The sequence below is a fragment of the Carya illinoinensis genome, chromosome 8 (assembly GCF_018687715.1).
Source record: "Carya illinoinensis cultivar Pawnee chromosome 8, C.illinoinensisPawnee_v1, whole genome shotgun sequence".
NCBI classification, from domain to species: Eukaryota; Viridiplantae; Streptophyta; class Magnoliopsida; order Fagales; family Juglandaceae; genus Carya; species Carya illinoinensis.
In genome coordinates, this window is record NC_056759.1 from 20,866,231 (window position 1) to 20,888,614 (window position 22,384).

General features: G+C 37.5%; 1 non-coding gene across 1 annotated transcript; it reads left to right on the forward strand.

Moving 5' to 3' along the window:
- Positions 1-21,058: 21,058 nt before the first annotated feature.
- LOC122274837 lies at positions 21,059-21,166 on the forward strand. Its single transcript, XR_006228379.1, has one exon. It is a non-coding gene; the product is annotated as a small nucleolar RNA R71 (small nucleolar RNA).
- The last annotated feature ends 1,218 nt before the right edge of the window (positions 21,167-22,384 follow it).

A 22,384-nucleotide genomic window follows, 5' to 3' on the forward strand; every position in this document is an offset into this window, starting at 1 on the left:
TATCTTGTCTTATAGTTACCCTTCCATTCCAATAATTTCCTTGATTCCCTTGTCATTTTATTCATTCCGTGTTTCTCTTGTTCTTGTTTCTTGGATCTAATTATTAGTTGGGATAAAACAAGGTTGTATTGCCTTGATTTAGTTCAATTAGTTTTGAAAGAACTTGAGTGGGAAAACTCTTGAGGTAAAAGGCAAGAGAGTGTGAGATCATTATCGGGAAAAAGCCAATTAAGAGTGAAACACGAGTGGAGTGCCATTATTTGAGTGTAAACATGTGAGGGAGAGTGTGTGAGGTCTTTTTCCACTAACATTCCTTTTTTTGCAGCACATACAATGTCTCATTAAAGTGACTCATAACCAAAGGGGATGTCAGACAATTCATTCTTTTTGTTGCAGTCCATGCAACAAAAGTTTGAAAGGTTAAATTTGAAGTTGGGGGATGTGATGGATAAGATGGAACAACAAGGTGCATTGATTAGAAATTTGCAAAGTGGGAGAGATAGGAGGAGATGTGAGCCTAGTATTGAGAATAGGTACAATAAGAATGAAGAGTATGGCGAGTCTCTTGTTAGGCGTGCTCCCAATACAGAATTTAAGATGGATGGTATAGAGCAACAAAGAGAGAACATTTTTCGTACTAGATGCCACATCAACAACGAGGTATGTAGTATGATTATTGATGGAGGGAGTTGTACTAATGTTGCTAGCACTACTTTAGTTGAGAAATTGAATCTACCTACTTTGAAACACCCTAGACCATACAAGTTGCAGTGGTTGAATGATTGTGGGGGGGTTTGGATAAGCAAGTGCTAGTTTCTTTTTCAATTGGAAGGTACAAGGATGATGTACTTTGTGATGTTGTGCCTATGCATGCTGGCCATATTTTGTTGGGGAGGCCGTGGCAGTGTGATAGGAGAGTGATCTATGATGGGTTTAGAAACATGTACAGTTTTGAAAATGATGGAAAAAGAATCAAACTTGCTCCTTTAACTCCAACACAGGTCCATGAGGACCAACTGAAGTTGAAAAGTGAGGTTGATCAAAAAAGAAATAGTGAGGCCAAAACCTCAAGAGAAGGAGAGAGTGAAAAGAACAAAGAGAGTGAAGAAAAAATAGAGAGTGAAAAGAATAAAGAGACTGAAGCAAAGAGAGAGAGTGAAAAGAAAAAAGAGAGTGAAAAGGAAAAAGAGAGTGAAAGAAAAAAAGAGAGTGAAAAGAAAAATTAGAGTGAAAAGAAAAGCTGGAGTGAAGAAAGTGAGAGAAAAACAAAGAGAGAAGTGAGTTTTTATGCTAAGGCGAATTTTACTACTAACGGATTTAATGAATCTTTGCCTAGTATTGTTATCTCTTTGTTGCAGGGATATAAGGTCGTAATTCCTAGCGGAGTGTTTAGTGGATTGTCATCTATTAGAGAGATAGAGCATTACATTGATTTTATGCCAAGTGCGACAATCCCTACTCGACCTTTCTTTGAAGAACATGAGTCCTTGACGCACTTGAAAGGACACTGTAAGTTGAATAGAATGCATGACAAGTGGGTGCAACTCATTGAGCCATTTCCTTATGTAACTAAGTACACACGAGGTAAAGAAAATTTTGTGGTTGATGCTTATGCAAGAAGGTACGTCCTTGTCATCATTATAGATGCAAAGTTATTGAGACTTGAATATGATAAGAACTTGTTTGTTAATGATGATGGCATGGCTAGTGTGTATGGAGTACGTAAGAAAGCATCGTTTTCTCATTTATATAGACTAGATTAGTACTTGTTTAGAGAGAAAAGATTTTGTGTGCCTACTGGTCTTATGTGTGAGTTGCTTGTGCATGGATGTGGTCTGTTGGGAAATTTTAATATAAAGAGGATTTTAGACGTGTTGGATGACTATTGGTGGGAGTACTACTTACCATTCATTGAATTTGCATATAATTGGAATGGTCATTTTGGTACAAAGAAAACTTTAGATGTGTTTCATGAACATTTGTGGGAGTATCATTTGCCATTCATTGAATTGTTGGATGAACATTTCTTTTGGCCTAAAATGAAAAGAGACGTCAATTGCATTTGTGGCATGTGCATTACATGTAGGAAGGCCATGTCTAAGGTTTTGCCACATTGGTTGTATACACCCTTACCCGTTCCTAGTAAACCATTGGTAGGCATATCTATGGACTTTGTTTTGGGGCAGCGTACAACTAAAAGGGGTAGTGATTCTATTTTTGTGGTTGTGCATAGATTTAGCAAAATGTCACATTTCATTCCATGTCATAAAATTGATGATACCACAAACATAGCTAACTTATTTTTCAGGGGGATAGTGCGACTTCATGGTGTACCTAAGAGGATTGTTTCTAATACCCAGCTCTTATGCACTGTTCTTCATAAGAATTTAAAAACTTGAGAGGATCGTTTGCCATTTAAAGAGTTTGCATATAATAGGACCTTGTATACTACTACTTCATATTCTCCTTTTGAAGTTGTTTATGATTTTAATCCACTTACTCATTTAACTCTAATACTTTTGTTTGTGGATGACAGAAGTAGCTTGGATGGACATTTCCAAATTCTTGATAAAATTAATGATATTTCATACCTAGTGGATCTTCTAGGTATGTATCACGTGTTTGCTATTTTCATTGTTACTGATCTTTTTCCCTTTGATCCAGGTGGAGATTTGAGGTCGAATCCTTTTGAGGAGAGGGGGAATGATGGGCCCCAAGGTGGACCAAGTCTTAAGGATCAATTACAAGATTAAGAGCCATGAAGATCAAAGAAGCAATGCAAGGATTGGTACAATCCAATTGGGATAAAGCTAGCAAGAGCCAGAACCAGTTTTGATCCACTTGATCCAAGTTATGGAAGACATGACTTGGGCCTACTGTTAATGAAGACCATGAACTTATTTATTTCATTAAAAGAGCTTATCTTATTAGTTTAGAATAAGTGGGCTTGAGGATGTTAGCCCACACATATGTCTTATTTCTAATGAACTAAATTTTTGGGAAGGCCTTGTATTTTGGCCAAGGGCATATTTGAAAAGTTATAAATTAAAGTGAACTAGGGTTTTAGAAGTACTGTAGCCCTGACACTGTTCACGCTACAGTACCTGCGGCTCACTTTAGGGTTTTGGGGATTGTTTATTTAAACCACTTGTAGCCTCATATGAGGGGGTAAGACATTTTTTATTGAATTTTCATTGTGAGTGAGTTTTCTCCTCTTGTTCTTAATTGAACTCTTGAACTTATCAAAGGTAAATCACAACCTTTGTGGCGTTCCTCCTTGTAATTTGGGTTCTTGAGACGGGATTTCATTGGGTCTAGATTTTAATATAATCTAGGTTCTTCAAACGAGATCTCAACGGGTCTAAATTCTCCATCCATAGACTTGAGTTTGACATTCTTGGGTTTGTTTTTTCCAATCTTGTTGTTGGGTCTCAAAGCGAGTCGATTGGGGTTCACATCATTTTTGATATTATTATTGTTTTAACTCATTCTTAGACTGATTTAGAAGGTTCGGCTTGATCCATCACATGTCAATAGAACCAAAACCACGTCAATTCCCAAGTGAACGCCAATCGGAACCTTGGTGCACCACCATGTGCATTTTAGACCATTTTCTCAAGGGAAACTTCTTCATTTACACCCCTCCTCCACCCTCCGACTTCAGTTCTAGCTTTGGACGAATTGGCACCAACAAATCCGTGTTTTACTTCATTCTTCCTATTGAACCCCGAACACACCGTTCCGTTAGTTTCGCCCAAGCCCAAGAAGTGTCACAAGCGCCTAAGCTGCCCATCTATACATTGTTAAGTTTCAAACTTGACTTAAGCGCATTAATCAACTTAAAAATGATTAGTAATCTCTAAACCATGTTTTGAGATTAATTTCCGTTGAAATTCATTCTTGCCCGTTCGATCTGCACCTTTTTTATATTATTGTTGTTTTACATCATTCTTAGATTAATTTAGAAGATTAGCCTTGATCTATCACACTTCACTAGAGCCAAAGCCATGTCAATTTCCAATTCACAGCGAGTCGGAAGCTAGGCGTGCACCTTCACGTGCATTCGTACAATTCCGCTCTTAGCCTTGTCCTTTTAGACCTTTTCCACAGGGGAACTTATCAAAAGTAAATCACAACCTTTGTGGCGTTCCTCCTTGTAATTTGGGTTCTTGAGACGGGATTTCATTGGGTCTAGATTTTAATATAATCTAGGTTTTTGGAACGAGATTTCAACAGGTCTAAATTCTCCATCCATAGACTTGAGTTTGGCGTTCTTGGGTTTACTTTTCCAATATTGTTGTTGGGTCTCAAAGCGAGTCGATTGGGGTTCACATCATTTGGTAATCAGAGTAAGGTTTCCAATCAGGTCTGATTCTATCTTTATTTATTGTATCGTTAATTCTAGAGATTCAATGTTCTAGAATTGCCCAAAAAAAAAAAAAAAAGCACAAAAATTCGTTTTTCCTAGGGCTGCCAAAATTTGCACCATCTAGGGTTTGAAATTTCTAGGATTTCATTGATTTCCTTCCATTTCTTTGTCAATTTTTATGTGTTTGAATTCAATTGTTTGATTATCACAATTGAATATTCCAGTTTGTGGTTGAATTTTTGAGAAAAGAAAAGAAAAAGAAAAGAAAGGAAAGGAAAAGAAAAGAAAAGAAAAGAAAAGAAAGGAAAGGAAAAGAAAAGAAAAGAAAGGAAACGAAAAAAAAATTCAAAAAAAAAACTCAAAAAAAAAGGAGAGAGAAGGAAAGTAGAGGTAGCATATTCAGTGGTTGCTATATAGTTACAATAAAAGAGAAAGAAAGAAATTTGTTGATTGGGTCTTGTCCTTAAAGGGGCTGAATTACCTCTTGTTACCTCTTTCTAGTTGGTATCTTGTCTTATAGTTACCCTTCCATTCCAATAATTTCCTTGATTCCCTTGTCATTTTATTCATTCCGTGTTTCTCTTGTTCTTGTTTCTTGGATCTAATTATTAGTTGGGATAAAACAAGGTTGTATTGCCTTGATTTAGTTCAATTAGTTTTGAAAGAACTTGAGTGAGAAAACTCTTGAGGTAAAAGGCAAGAGAGTGTGAGATCATTATCGGGAAAAAACCAATTAAGAGTAAAACACGAGTGGAGTGCCATTATTTGAGTGTAAACACGTGAGGGAGAACGTGTGAGGTCTTTTTCCACTAACATTCTTTTTTGTGCAGCACATACAATGTCTCATTAAAGTGACTCATAACCAAAGGGGATGTCAGACAATTCATTCTTTTTGTTGCAGTCCATGCAACAAAAGTTTGAAAGGTTCAATTTGAAGTTGGGGGAAGTGATGGATAAGATGGAACAACAAGGTGCATTAATTAGAAATTTGCAAAGTGGGAGAGATAGGAGGAGATGTGAGCCTAGTATTGAGAATAGGTACAATAAGAATGAAGAGTATGGCGAGTCTCTTGTTAGGCGTGCTCCCAATACAGAATTTAAGATGGATGGTATAGAGCAGCAAAGAGAGAACATTTTTTGTACTAGATGCCACATCAACAACAAGGTATGTAGTATGATTATTGATGGAGGGAGTTGTACTAATGTTGCTAGCACTACTTTAGTTGAGAAATTGAATCTACCTACTTTGAAACACCCTAGACCATACAAGTTACAGTGGTTGAATGATTGTGGGGAGGTTAGGATAAATAAGCAAGTGCTAGTTTCTTTTTCAATTGGAAGGTACAAGGATGATGTACTTTGTGATGTTGTGCCTATGCATGCTGGCCATATTTTGTTGGGGAGGCCGTGGCAGTGTGATAGGAGAGTGATCTATGATGGGTTTAGAGACATGTACAGTTTTGAAAAGGATGGAAAAAGAATCAAACTTGCTCCTTTAACTCCAACACAGGTCCATGAGGACCAACTGAAGTTGAAAAGTGAGGTTGATCAAAAAAGAAATAGTGAGGCCAAAACCTCAAGGGAAGGAGAGAGTGAAAAGAACAAAGAGAGTGAAGAAAAAATAGAGAGTGAAAGGATTAAAGAGACTGAAGCAAAGAGAGAGAGTGAAAAGAAAAAAGAGAGTGAAAAGGAAAAAGAGAGTGAAAGAAAAAAAGAGAGTGAAAAGAAAAATGAGAGTGAAAAGAAAAGCTGGAGTGGAGAAAGTGAGAGAAAAACAAAGAGAGAAGTGAGTTTTTATGCTAAGGCGAATTTTACTACTAACGAATTTAATGAATCTTTGCCTAATATTGTTATCTCTTTGTTGCAGGGATATAAGGTCGTAATTCCTAGCAGAGTGTTTAGTGGATTGTCATCTATTAGAGAGATAGAGCATTACATTGATTTTATGCCAAGTGCGACAATCCCTACTCGACCTTTCTTTGAAGAACATGAGTCCTTGACGCACTTGAAAGGACACTGTAAGTTGAATAGAATGCATGACAAGTGGGTGCAACTCATTGAGACATTTCCTTATGTAACTAAGTACACACGAGGTAAAGAAAATTTTGTGGTTGATGCTTATGCAAGAAGGTACGTCCTTGTCATCATTATAGATGCAAAGTTATTGAGACTTGAATATGATAAGAACTTGTTTGTTAATAATGATGATGGCATGGCTAGTGTGTATGGAGTACGTAAGAAAGCATCGTTTTCTCATTTATATAGACTAGATTGGTACTTGTTTAGAGAGAAAAGATTTTGTATGCTTACTAGTCTTATGCATGAGTTGCTTGTGCATGGATGTGGTCTGTTGGAAAATTTTGATATAAAGAGGATTTTATACGTGTTGGATGACCATTGGTGGGAGTACTACTTACCATTCATTGAATTTGCATATAATTGGAATGGTCATTTTGGTACAAAGAAAACTTTAGATGTGTTTCATGAACATTTGTGGGAGTATCATTTGCCATTCATTGAATTGTTGGATGAACATTTCTTTTGGCCTAAAATGAAAAGAGACGTCAATTGCATTTGTGGTATGTGCATTACACGTAGGAAGGCCAAGTCTAAGGTTTTGCCATATTGGTTGTATACACCCTTACCCGTTCCTAGTAAACCATTGGTAGGCATATCTATGGACTTTGTTTTGGGGCTGCGTACAACTAAAAGGGGTAGTGATTCTATTTTTGTGGTTGTGCATAGATTTAGCAAAATGTCACATTTCATTCCATGTCATAAAATTGATGATACCACAAACATAGCTAACTTATTTTTCAGGGTGTTAGTGCAACTTCATGGTGTACCTAAGAGGATTGTTTCTAATACCCAGCTCTTATGCACTGTTCTTCATAAGAATTTAAAAACTTGAGAGGATTGTTTGCCATTTAAAGAGTTTGCATATAATAGGACCTTGCATACTACTACTTCATATTCTCCTTTTGAAGTTGTTTATGATTTTAATCCACTTACTCATTTAACTCTAATACTTTTGTTTGTGGATGACAGAAGTAGCTTGGGTGGACATTTCCAAATTCTTGATAAAATTAATCATATTTCATACCTAGTAGATCTTCCAGGTATGTATTACGTGTTTGCTATTTTCATTGTTACTGATCTTTTTCCCTTTGATCCAGGTGGAGATTCGAGGTCGAATCCTTTTGAGGAGAGGGGGAATGATGGGCCCCAAGGTGGACCAAGTCTTAAGGATCAATTACAAGATTAAGAGCCATGAAGATCAAAGAAGCAATGCAAGGATTGGTACAATCCAATTGGGATAAAGCTAGCAAGAGCCAGAACCAGTTTTGATCCACTTGATCCAAGTTATGGAAGACACGACTTGGGCCTACTGTTAATGAAGACCATGAACTTATTTATTTCATTAAAAGAGCTTATCTTATTAGTTTAGAATAAGTGGGCTTGAGGATGTTAGCCCACACATATGTCTTATTTCTAATGAACTAGATTTTTGGGAAGGCCTTGTATTTTGGCCAAGGGCATATTTGGAAAGTTATAAATTAAATTGAACTAGGGTTTTAGAAGTACTGTAGCCCGGGCACTGTTCACGCTACAGTACCCGCGGCTCACTTTAGGGTTTTGGAGATTGTTTATTTAAACCACTTGTAGCCTCATATGAGGGGGAAAGACATTTTTTATTGAATGTTCATTGTGAGTGAGTTTTCTCCTCGTGTTCTTAATTGAACTCTTGAACTTATCAAAGGTAAATCACAACCTTTGTGGCGTTCCTCCTTGTAATTTGGGTTCTTGAGATGAGATTTCATTGGGTCTAGATTTTAATATAATCTAGGTTCTTGGAACGAGATTTCAACGGGTCTAAATTCTCCATCCATAGACTTGAGTTTGGCGTTCTTGGGTTTGTTTTCCAATATTGTTGTTGGGTCTCAAAGCGAGTCGATTGGGGTTCACATCAGCTACAATTCTGCCCTTAGCCGTGCGTCCATTTTGAACTTTTTGATATTATTATTTTTCTACATCATTCTTAGATTGATTCAGAAGATTTGCCTTGATCCATCACAGGTCAAAAGAAGCAAAAACCTTGTCATTTCCCAAGTCATCTCTAGTCGAAACCTAGGTGCACCATCGTGTGCAATACAAGAAATTTGTACCTAGCTGAGGCGTTTTAGACCATTTTCTCGACGGAAACATTTTCATTTACAACCCACTTTTACCTCCTAGTTCAGTTCTTACTTTGGACGAATTGGCACCAAGAAATCTGTGTTTCACTTCATTCATCGAATTTATGCCCGCACACACCCTTCCATTGGTTTTCCTCAAGGCCAAGAAGTTCCACATGCGCCTAATATGCTCATCTAGCCATTGTTAAGTTTGTGACTTGACTTAAGGGCATTAATCAACTTAAAGATGAGTAGTCATCTCTAATCCCTGTTTCCAACTTAATTTCCTTTTAAATTCATTCTAGCCATTTCGATCTGGACCTTTTTGATATTCTTATTGTTTTAACTCATTCTTAGACTGATTAAAAAGGTTCGGCTTGATCCATCAAATGTCAATAAAACCAAAACCACGTCAATTCCCAAGTGAACGCCAATCGGAACCTTGGTACACCACCATGTGCATTTTAGACCATTTTCTCAAGGGAAACTTCTTCATTTACACCCCTCCTCGACCCTCCAAGTTCAGTTCTAGCTTTGGACGAATTGGCACCAACAAATCCGTGTTTTACTTCATTCTTCCTATTGAACCCCGAACACACCGTTCCGTTAGTTTCCCCTTAGCCCAAGAAGTGTCACACGCGCCTAAGCTGCTCATCTATGCATTGTTAAGTTTCAAACTTGGCTTAAGCGCATTAATCAACTTAAAAATGATTAGTAATCTATAAACCATGTTTTGAGATTAATTTCCGTTGAAATTCATTCTTGCCCATTCGATCTGCACCTTTTTGATATTATTGTTGTTTTACATCATTCTCAGATTAATTTAGAAGATTAGTCTTGATCTATCACACTTCACTACAGCCAAAGCCATGTCAATTTCCAATTCACAGCGAGTCGGAAGCTAGGCGTGCACCTTCACGTGCATTCGTACAATTCCGCTCTTAGCCTTGTCCTTTTAGACCTTTTCCACAGGGGAAACTTCTTCATCTACACACCTCCCTGACCCTCGTAGTTCAGTTCTAGGTTTGGATGGATTGGCACCAAGAAATCCGTCTTTCACTTCATTCCTCCTATTGAAGCCCGCACACAACATTCCATTGGTTTCCCACAACCCTAAGAAGTGTCACACGCGCCTAACGTGCTCTCATCTAGCCGTGGTTACTTTCCTCACTTGACTTAAGCACATTAATCAACTCAAATGTGATCGGTAATCTCTAAACAATACTTTGAGCCTAATTTCCCTTTAAATTCATTCTCGCCCTTTCAACCTGGACCTTTTTGTTGTTATTCCTGTTTTACATCATTCATAGATTGATTTAGATGATTAGCCTTGATCAATCGCACGTCACTAGAACCAAAGCCAGGTCAATTTCCAATTCACAGCTAAATGGAAGCTAGGTGCACCTTCATGTGCATTGCTACAATTCTGCCCTTAGCCGTGCGTCCATTTTGAACTTTTTGATATTATTATTGTTTTACATCTTTCTTAGATTGATTCAGAAGATTTGCCTTGATCCATCACAGGTCAAAAGAAGCAAAAACCTTGTCATTTCCCAAGTCATCGCCAATTGAAACCTAGGTGCACCATCATGTGCATTACTAGAAATTTGTACCTAGCTGAGGCGTTTTAGACCATTTTCTCGACGGAAACATTTTCATTTACAACCCACCTTTACCTCCTAGTTCAGTTCTTACTTTCGACGAATTGGCACCAAGAAATCTGTGTTTCACTTCATTCATCGAATTGATGCCCGCACACACCCTTCCATTGGTTTTCCTCAAGGCCAAGAAGTTGCACATGCGCCTAATATGCTCATCTAGCCATTGTTAAGTTTGTAACTTGACTTAAGGGCATTAATCAACTTAAAGATGAGTAGTCATGTCTAATCCATGTTTCCAGCTTAATTTCCTTTTAAATTCATTCTAGCCATTTCGATCTGGACCTTTTTGATATTATTATTGTTTTAACTCATTCTTAGACTGATTTAGAAGGTTCGGCTTGATTTATCACATGTCAATAGAACCAAAACCACGTCAATTCCCAAGTGAACGCCAATCGGAACCTTGGTGCACCACCATGTGCATTTTACACCATTTTCTCAAGGGAAAGTTCTTCATTTACACCCCTCCTCGACCCTCCGAGTTCAGTTCTAGCTTTGGACGAATTGGCACCAACAAATCCTTGTTTTACTTCATTCTTCCTATTGAACCCTGATTACGCCCAAAGAATAACGCGGTAGTTGTAGCACAGCTTTGGGGTGTCGATTCCACAGGAAGACAATTTAAAAGAATAGCAAGAGGAACAAAGAAACTAAAGAAAAAATATTAAATAAGTAATAGAGAATAAAGGTTAATTTTAAATGTAAATTCAAATGAAACAAAGTGATTAACAGAAAAAGTACTCAAATTTAACAAACAGTAGAGCGTTGGGAATCCCTTGCACAAATCTGGTATTTTAATTATTCTTAGTTCATTGGATAACTCAATTAGGAACTCAATTCCCGCAATTCCCAATCGGAAGGTATAGATTTATAAACCAGACTTAAATCAAATGTAACCCTTTGAAAAAACATTCACCACTTTTAAAAAACGTGAATTACTACCCCTATTGATAAAATCCAATGACGACAATATACTCAAGAAGCGATATTGCAGCAAAAAAAGTAAATCAATATAGATAAATAATTGATCCAAACATAATCAAAGAACTAATCCATTCAATAGAAAAAGTATGACTGAATCCATAAACGCAATAAATTCTATGATTATTCGGAGAAGAAAACATCAACGATGAATTGAGAATGATAAAACAAAAGAGTTTTAGCAATTTAAAATCAAATACATGAATTAAGAATAAATTAGAAATACCATCTAATGTGCAAGTTCATCCCTAACCCTACTTGAGAATTTAGTTACCTATAAATATAATGGACAACAAAAATCTCCAGAGAAAACTGAAGCGAACGGTGGCCATGGAAGTGATTTTTTCCTCTCTTCAGATCTGCCTCTTTTGCCTCTTCCTCCCTTCTATTTCGTGCTAATGATATGCTTATATAGGGTAAGAAAGAAACCCTAATGTCCTCTTGATTTCTGCATAAAAAAATCGCCTAAATTTTAGGACTTATCTTGGCAGCCACGTACAGCCTTTAGGAGTTCGAATTTGGAAATCCTTATTAGAGGCAAAGTTATAGCCCTTTAAGATATCTTTCCAATACATCAATAATCTCATCAATCCGATATATGAGTACAAAGATACAGTCAAAAGACTAAAGTATGTCTAGACTGTCTCCTAGCGAATTTCGGACTTGGACTTCTTGTGGTTTCATTTTGTGATTTTTTTCTTTTTCTTTTCTTCCAAATTGCTCTCAAACCCCATGAGTGTCCTCCTTTGAATTTGGCTGGGCTTGACTTGCTCTTTTATAAACTCTGAAATTAGACATAAAAAAACTGCTTAGGAGTATCCCAACGTAAATAGAAATTCAATTTAAGAATACACATTAATTCCTATGATTTCTATTCACATTTTAGTATTTTAGTCCAATAATAGGGTATATAGAGTGCACTTTCGCACACTCATCACACCCCCAACTTACTCCTTGCTAGTCCCTAGCAATTTTCATGTCAAAACAATGAAAGAGACCAAAGAAAATCACACATAAAGGCCATCAAGTCACACTTTCCAGATTCACATATCAAAACAATCTAAGGAATCCAATAACCCATCAAGATCAATCCACCTATAGCAATCCACAGAGTGTGTGTGTGTTTTCCAAGCCATAACCATCGTACCACTACCCTTGACACATGCAACATTAAGAACATCTTAAGCAAAAGATTCAACTCCACAACTCACGGGTATAATAGTGTTTCGTGTAAGGGCTCTCTCTATAGAGTTGACAATGGGTGTATATACACTCTCATGAAAAATTAGGCAATTATGTACAAGCAACAAGTAAACATTGATCTTATGATAGGAACACTAACAAATGAGACTTCCATCAATCTTTTCAATAGCTTATTTAGGATCAGAATGGTCAACACAAAAGGTTGTAATGTGGCTTGGTTTTGGGGTTATATGAAAAAAAAAAGATGAAAGGGATTCAAAAACTTCCAAGTACATACAAATGGAATTTTATTAAATATCTCAATAGACCATATTTCTCACTTAATATACTCTCCAACTTTTCAGATCATCAAATAATAATGCTTTTCCTTCTTCTTCCTCTTTTTTTTTTTTTTTTGGAGCTCACTCAATTGAACACTTTGCAACTTGTACTCTTTTCTTTTTTTTCCGTCGTCTTCTTCTTCTCTTTTTTTTTTTTTAATTGAAAATGATAAAATTAAAGAAAGAAAATACAAATTCCACACCTAGTATACACTTGGAAGTAAAAAGGGTAAGAAAATCTGTGTATAGGTTATACTCCAATGTGGAAAGGCATGGATGATATGGGCATATGAAAAGAAAAAGCTACAAGTGTTTTATTGGCTCAAAGTTGGCTACTAGGGGTCTATGATGGAAAGGATAGCTTGAAAGGCTCAAACGTTAATCCTAAGTTGACCTTCGTCATATTCCAAGTATATCCACCATTGTACCGCAAACCATGTAATGATATTCTCAAAAGAAGTGCCCAATTCAACAGATCAATGAACGCTTATCACAATTTACTGCATTTGTATGCTCTCAATCCTCTCCAAACTCACATGAAAACTTAAGCAAAAGAGTTCTCTAGCTACATGTGTCAAACCACCATCTTACCACAAAACTTGGATAAGTGCATTAAGGATTCTGTGAATGTTTCAGCAAAAAATGATCTGGTGGGTTTGGTGAATTCACGAAGATGGCTATGAATGAGAATGAGTACACATGTGAAAATGATGCACGTGTGATGCAAATTAAAAAAAAAGTTGACACATAAAAATATGTCACAGAGTTCCAACAAGCATTTTAAAAACTGAATTTGCACCACCAACCCCCAACTTAAATGAAACATTGTCCTCAATGTTTAAGAATCAAAATTGAATGGGGAGTAACTGAAAATGGTAGAATACACCTGATGAGTGACGTGGGTAGCTCCCTAAACACCAAAGATGGTAATCTGAAATGACGAAATGAAACTATCCTACAATCAAAAACAAAGAAAACAACAGCAAACAAAAAGGAAAAGAAAGAAAATAAGAAAAAACAAAAACAAAACAAAGCAAAACAAAATAAATAAAGAAACACATACCTTGGTGGTGTGGTCAAGGTTGATAGATTGGATCCACAAGTGGAATGTCTTCCACTTCTGGAACTTGCCTATCAATTAATATTTTAAGGCGTTGACCATTTACTTTAAAGATCCGACCATCCTTAGGATCTTCTATTTCTACCGCCCCATTTACAAAAACATTCCTTACTAAAAAGGAGCCAGTCCACCTAGATCGAAGTTTTCCTGGGTGCTTATGGAGTCTAGAATCATATAAAAACACTCGATCATTAAGCTTAAACATTTTTCTCAAAATATTTTTATCATGAAACGCTTTCATTTTAGCCTTATAGATTTTAGAGCTCTCATATGCATCATTTCTCAACTCCTCTAACTCGGTCAACTGAAATTTTCTAAGCTTACCTGCTTCTCCCATATCAAAATTGAAATGCTTGATGGCCCAATAAGCTCGATGCTCGAGCTCCACAGGTAAGTGGCAAGGCTTCCCAAAAACAAACCTATAAGGTGACATACCTAAGGGAGTTTTGAAAGCTGTACGATAGGCCCAAAGCGCATCAACTAGTCTTAAAGACCAATCTTTGCGATCTGGATTGACCGTATTTTCTAAAATTTGCTTAATTTCCCTGTTTGCAAGTTCTACTTGTCCACTTGTCTGGGGGTGGTAGGCAGTAGAGATCTTATGTACCACCCCATATTTTTTCATCAAAGCCTCAAAAGAACGGCTGCAAAAATGTGTACCCCGATCACTAATGATAGCACGTGGTGTACCAAATCGAGATAACACATTCTCTTTGAGAAATTTGATTACCGTCCTATTATCATTGCTCCTGCAAGCTGCTGCCTCTACCCATTTTGACACATAATCTACTGCCACAATAATATATTGATATCCAAAAGAAGGAGGAAATGGTCCTATAAAATCAATGCCCCAACAATCAAAAATTTCAATCACTAAAATTGGGTTTAAGGGCATCATATTACGACGGGATATAACTCCTAACTTCTGACACTTTTCACATGAGCGACAATAGATGTTTGCATCCTTAAATATGGTGGGCCAATAAAATCCACACTGCAGAATTTTTGCAGCGGTTTTCTTCATTGAAAAGTGGCCCCCACGAGCTTGAGAGTGACAAAATTCCAAGACGCTAGCAATCTCTTCATCAGGGATGCAACGCCTTAAAATTTGGTCAGGGCAGTATTTGAAAAGAAAAGGATCATCCCAATAGAAATTACGTACCTCAGTTATGAACTTCCTCTTGTCCTGAGCACTCCAATCCACCGGTATCTCACCTGCAGCCAAATAATTCATAATATGAGCAAACCATGGTAGAGAAGTAATAGATAGTAAATGATCATCGGGAAAATCATCCCAATTGGCAGGTGGTCAGAGGTGTCCTCAAATGTGAGCCTCGAGAGATGGTCAGCCACTACGTTCTCCACTCCTTTCTTGTCTTTGATGGTGATGTCAAATTCCTGCAAAAGTAAAATCCATCGTATTAATCGTGCCTTAGCATCCTTCTTTGTAAGAAGGTACTTAAGGGCTGCATGATCCGCAAAAATAATAATAGGAGAACCAATCACGTACGCACGAAACTTATCCAAAGCAAACACTACAGCTAGCAACTCTTTTTCAGTGGTGGAGTAATTCATCTGAGCACTATTTAGAGTTCTACTAGCATAGTAAATGACAAAAGGCTTTCCCTCCCTTCGCTATCCAAGTACAACACCTACAGCAAAATCACTTGCATCACACATAATCTCAAAAGGTAAAGTCCAATCAGGTGGCTGCATTATGGGTGCTGAGGTAAGCTTGCCAATTAGCGTTTTAAAGGCCTCTTGACAATCTTGTGTCCACTCAAATGGGGCATCTTTAGCTAGGAGGTCACATAGTGGTCTAGATATGGTGGAAAAATTTTGTATGAACCTCCTATAAAAGCCCGCATGACCAAGAAAGGATCTCACGTCCCTTACTGTCCTAGGTGTAGGCAACTTAGAGATTAATTCAATCTTAGATTGATCTACCTCTATCCCCCTAGAAGAAATAATATGCCCTAACACAATACCTGAAGGTACCATAAAGTGGCATTTTTTCCAATTCAAAACCAATTCCTTCTCCTCACAGCGAGTCAACACCCTCTCTAAATTCAATAAGCATGCATCAAAAGTAGATCCAAAAACAGTCAAGTCATCCATAAAAACTTCCATGCAATTTTCAACCATGTCACTAAAAATGCTCATCATGCAACGTTGAAAAGTAGCAGGTGCATTACACAATCCAAATGGCATTCTACGAAAAGCATAAGTACTGAAAGGACAAGTGAAAGTGGTTTTATCTTGGTCTTCTAATGCAATTTCAATTTGATAATAACCAGAATAACCATCCAAGAAACAATAGAAAGGATGACCAGCCACACGCTCAAGAATTTGATCAATAAAAGGGAGAGGAAAATGGTCTTTCCGGGTGGCAGCATTCAATTTTCTATAATCAATACACAGCCGCCACCCAGTCACAAGTTTTGTAGGGACTAGCTCTCCCAGGTCATTCTTCACCACAGTAACACTTGACTTCTTAGAAACAAACTGTGTAGGACTTACCCATTTACTATCAGCAATAGGATATATGATTCCTGCATCTAATAGTTTCAACACTTCATTTTTCACCACTTCTTTCATAGTAGGATTAAGCCTACGCTGGGGGTCTCTATGAGGGCTAGTTCCTTCCTCCAAATTAATTTTATGAGAACAGACCAGGGGACTAACACCTTTTATATCAGCAATGCTCCAACCTAAGGCTGACTTATGCTCACTTAGGATCCGAATTAATTTCTCACCTTGAAATTCAGACAATTCAGATGAGATAATAATAGGAAAAATATCACCTGGACCAAGGAAAACATGCTTTAAACCCTTAGGCAGAGGTTTTAGTTCAACTTTGGGTGCTTCCACACTTGAAGGAATTTGCTTTTCCTCTCTCTCAGGCAACTCCTCAAACTTCGGTTGCCAGGCCCGAGTGCCATAATCCTGAGTTCTAAGATAGCACAAATATCAACTACATCAGATGGATTACTGATAGAATCAAACTCAGAATTAACAAGAAAATACTCAAGGGGGTCAAAATCATGAGCTATAGAAACTCCCTTTTCTATGAGTGAGTCAATCATGTATGTCTGGTGGCTCTCGTCATCATCTTCTGGCTGTCTTGCAATATGGAAGATATTCACCTCGAGAGTCATGTTTCCAAAAGAAAGCTTCATGAGCCCATTCTTGCAATTAATAAGAGCATTAGCAGTGGCAAGGAAAGGCCTACCTAAAATCACAGGAATTTTAGAAGTAGTATCAACAACAGAGCTAGTGTCAAGGATTAGAAAATCAACAGGATAATAAAATTTATCAATTTGAATTAGAACATCCTCTACAACACCCCGGGGTACTTTGACTAAACGGTCAGCCAATTGTAATACCACAGTGGTTGGTTTGATTTCTCCCAACCCCAACTGCAAATAAATAGAATATGGCATTAGATTCACGCTAGCTCCTAAATCTAGCAAAGCTTGCCCAAACTCATGATTTCCAATGTTGCATGCAATGGTTGGGCAACCAGGATCCTTGTACTTGGGAGGAATCTGCTGCTCAATTAGAGCACTAACTTGCTCTGTCAGAAATGCTGTCTTCTTAACATGGTGCTTCCTCTTGACTGTACACAAATCTTTAAGAACTTTTGCGTAAGTAGAAACTTGTTTAATAACATGCAAAAGAGGGAGGTTAATTTTTACCTGCTTGAGATTCTTCAAGATTTCATTGTTAGGATCCAAAGTTCGCTTATTCAGTTTTAAAGCTTGAGGAAATGGTACCTTAACTGGGCTCTTTATTACCTCGGCTTCTTTGGGCAGCTCGGCACCACTATTGCTTTGATCCTCTTCCACATCTTCTGATTTGTTCGTTGTTAGGATGTGTAATGACTTACCACTTCGTGTCACAATGGCATTCGCATCCTTCAAATTCTCTTGTGCCATGTGTTGACCATGGGGTACGGATTGAGCTTGAGAATGAAACTTACCTCGCTCATTCATACTCAAGGAGCTCATCAATTTGGACACTTGGCTTTTTATCTCCTTATTTTCTTCAACAACCTGCGTAATCAAAGATTCAAACTTTTGGTTAGTCTTACCTTGTGCCTCAATAAAAGCATGTAAAGTATCTTCTAAGGGGCTCCTAGAAGATGAAGGTGCATGATATGGTATAGGATATGATTTAGGGGGTTGTGCAGGTGGCTGGTTTTCAGACTTTCAGCTAAAATTGGGGTGATTACGCCACCCCGGATTATAGGTGTCAGAGAAATGTGTAAAAGGCTTCTTGTACATACCTAAGGCATTACATTGTTCCTCATACATTCCTCTCATCTCAGCCAATGTGGGACACTCTTGGGCAAGGTGATCTACCCCACCACACACAAAACATGGTCCAAAAGACTCTGCATGATTAGCCACGTGTGTTGGCTTTAAGTCCTTAGTCTTCAACGCCTCTAGCTCTCTAGTGAGCATCTTAACCTTAGCTTTTAGGTTATCTTCTTCCCTGAGATGGTAAATTCCACCACCATTTAGGTTTCCTGCAGGTCGTAGAAACTTGGATAAGTGCATTAAGGATTCTGTGAATGTTTCAGCAAAAAATGATCTGGTGGGTTTGATGAATTCACGAAGATGGCTATGAATGAGAATGAGTACACATGTGAAAATGATGCACATATGATGCAAGTTAAAAAAAATTAACACATGAAAATATGCCACAGAGTTCCAACAAGCATTTTAAAAACTGAATTTGCACCACCACCCCCCAACTTAAATGAAACATTGTCCTCAATGTTTAAGAATCAAAATTGAATGGGGAGTAACTGAAAATGGTAGAATAAACCTGATGAGTGATGTGGGTAGCTCCCTAAACACCAAAGATGGTAATCTGAAATGACGAAATGAAACTATCCTGCAATCAAAAACAAAGAAAACAACAGCAAACAAAAAGGAAAAGAAAGAAAATAAGAAAAAAACAAAAACAAAACAAAGCAAAACAAAATAAATAAAGAAACACATACCTTGGTGGTGTGGTCAAGGTTGATAGACTGGATCTACAAGTGGAATGTTTTCCACTTTTGGAACTTGCCTATCAATTAATATTTTCAGGCGTTGACCATTTACTTTAAAGATCCGACCATCCTTAGGATCTTCTATTTCTACCGCCCCATTTACGAAAACATTTTTCACTAGAAATGGGTCAGTGCACCTAAACTGAAGTTTTCCTTTGTGCTTGTGAGATCCAAAATCATATAAGCATATTCGGTCATTAGGTTTAAACCTCTTCCTAACAATATTTTTATCATGAAACGTTTTCATTTTGACCTTATAGACTTTAGACTTAGGCAAAGATTTCAATTTAACTCTTGGTACTTTCATATTTACAGGAATCTGTTTTCCACATTTCTTAGGCAACTCCTTAAATTTATGTTGCCAAACCTGTGTGCCATAATCTTGAGTTTCATAAAAAATACTACAAATATCAATAACATCAGATGAATCACTAACAGATGTATTAAACTCAGAATTCACAAGGGAATATTCAAGGGGATCAAAATCATGGGTTGTGTGAACTCCCTTGTCTATGAGTGCATCAATCATATACGTTTGATGGCACTCGTCATCTGTTGGCTGCTTCTCAATATGGAAAATGTTGACCTCCATGGTCATGTTTCCAAAAGATAACTTCATCAACCCATTCCTGCAATTTATAAGTGCATTAGCCGTAGCAAGGAAATGTCTCCCTAATATGAGAGGAACTTTAGAGTTAGACTCAACAACTGATTGAGTGTCCAAAATTAAGAAATCAACAGGATAATAAAACTTGTCAATTTGGATCAAAACATCCTCAACTATCCCCCTCGGTTTCTTAATTGAACGATCAGCCAATTGAAGCACGACAGAAGTAGGCTTAATTTCACCCAAACCAAGCTGCAAATAAATGGAATAAGGCATCAAATTAACACTAGCTCCTAGATCTAGCAAGGCTTGCCCAAACTCATGATTCCCAATATTACATGCAATGGTTGGACAACCAGGATCCTTGTACTTAGGAGGAATTCGCTGCTCAATTAGAGCACTAACTTGCTCTGTCAGAAATGCTGTCTTCTTAACATGGTGCTTCCTCTTAACTGTACACAAATCTTTAAGAACTTTTGCATAAGTGGGAACTTGTTTAATAACATGCAAAAGAGGAAGGTTAATCTTTACCTGCCTGAGGTTCTCCAAGATTTCATTACTAGGATCTAAAGTTCGCATACCAGATTTTAAAGCTTGAGGAAATGGTACCTTAACTGGACTCTTGATTACCTCGGCATCCTTGGGGAACTCGGTGCTATCATTGCTTTGTTCCTCTTCAACATCCTCTTGCTTATCAGTTGTTGGGACGTGTAAGGACTTACCACTTCTTGTCATAATGGCATTGACTTCTTTTAAATTTTTTTGTGCCATATGCTGACCTTGGGGTGCGGATTGAGCTTGAGAAGGAAACTTGCCACGCTCATTCACACTCAAGGAGCTCATTATCTTGGATATATGACTCTTTATCTCTTTGTTTTCTTCAACAACCTGCATAATCAAAGATTCAAACTTTTGATTAGTTTTACTCTGTGCCTCAATAAAAGCATGCAAAGTGTCTTCTAAAGGACTCCTAGAAGATGAAGGTGCATGATATGGTGCAGGATATGATCTAGGGGGTTGTGCAGGCGGCTGGTTTTCTTCCAGCTAAAATTGGGGTGATTACGCCACCCATGATTGTAGGTATCAGAGAAAGGTGCAAAAGGCTTCATGTACATACCTAAGGCATTACATTGTTCCTCATACATCTCTCTCATCTCAGCAAATGTGGGATACTCTTGGGCAAGGTGATCTACCCCACCACACACAAAACATCGTCCAAAAGACTCTCCATGATTAGCCACGTGTGTTGGCTTTAAGTCTTTATTCTTCAACACCTCTAGCTCCCTAGTGAGCATCTCAACCTTAGCTTCTAGGTTATCTTCTTCCCTGAGATGGTAAATTCCACCACCATTTAGGTTTCCTGCAGGTCGTGACCTATTTGTGCTCTCAGTAGCACTAGGTCCAGTCCAAGCGTGAGCTTTTTCAACAAGCTCATTGAGGTATTCTATGGCCTCATCAGGATCTTTCTGTAAGAACTCACCATTACACATCATCTCCACAAATTGAAGCTCTCTAGGTGTAAGTCCCTCATAAAAATAGCTCACTAAGCGCCAATTCTCATACCCATGGTGAGGACACATACTCAATAGCTCCTTAAATCTCTCCCAAGACTGATACAAAGTCTCACTGTCCTTTTGTACAAAGGTGGAGATTTGCCTTTTTAAAGCATTGGTCTTATGTTGGGGAAAGTATTTATTAAAAAAGACCCGAGTCATCTCATTCCATGACCCAATAGATCGTGGTCTCAAAGAGTATAGCCAACTCTTAGCTCTATCCTTCAAAGAGAAAGGAAAGAACTTAAGTCTCACAATGTCATCAGTTGCATTTTGACTATGAAAAGTTGCAACTACTTCCTCAAACTCCCTAATGTGCACATATGGATTTTCATTTTCCAAGCCATGAAAAGTAGGGAGTAACTGTATCATCCATGTTTTAAAATCCAATTGGCGAATATTAGCTGGAAACATGATGCATGATGGTGTGGCTGTGCGTGTAGGGTGGAGGTAATCCTGAAGGGTCCTAGTGGGTTGATCTTCATGTTCACTCATTTTCTCAAAATTAGAAGAATTATCAAACAAATGATCAGAAAAATTAAACTCTGACTCTAACACAGGTCTACAAGCAAACCGACCCAAGGCGTCTCTATACCTGTGCATGCAAGGTAGAGAAAAACCCAACACTAAAAAAAAAACTAAAAAAAGAAAAAGAAAATAAAAAAAAGACGCAGCAAGCTAAAATAGGGAACGGAGTTACCGCCTTTACAAACTGTTGAAAAGAAAAACTATCTCACAATTCTTCTACCGTCTCCCCGGCAACGGTGCCAAAATTTGATTATGCCCAAAGAATAACGCGGTAGTTGTAGTACAGCTTTGGGGTGTCGATTCCACAGGGAGACAAATTAAAAGAATAGCAAGAGGAACAAAGAAACTAAAGAAAAAATATTAAATAAGTAATAGAGAACAAAGGTTAATTTTAAATGCAAATTCAAGTGAAGCAAAGTGATTAACAGAAAAAGTACTCAAATTTAACAAACAGTAGAGCGTCGGGAATCCCTTGAACAAATCTGGTATTTTAATTATTCTTAATTCATTGGATAACTCAATTAGGAACTCAATTCCCGCAATTTCCAATTGGAAGGTATAGATTTATAAACCAGACTTAAATCAAATGTAACCCTTTGAAAAAACATTCACCACTTTTAAAAAACGTGAATTACTACCCCTATTGATAAAATCCAATGACGACAATATACTCAGGAAGGGATATTGCAGCAAAAAAAGTAAATCAATATAGATAAATAATTGATCCAAACATAATCAAAGAACTAATCCATTCAATAGAAAAAGTATGACTGAATCCATAAACACAATAAATTCTATGATTATT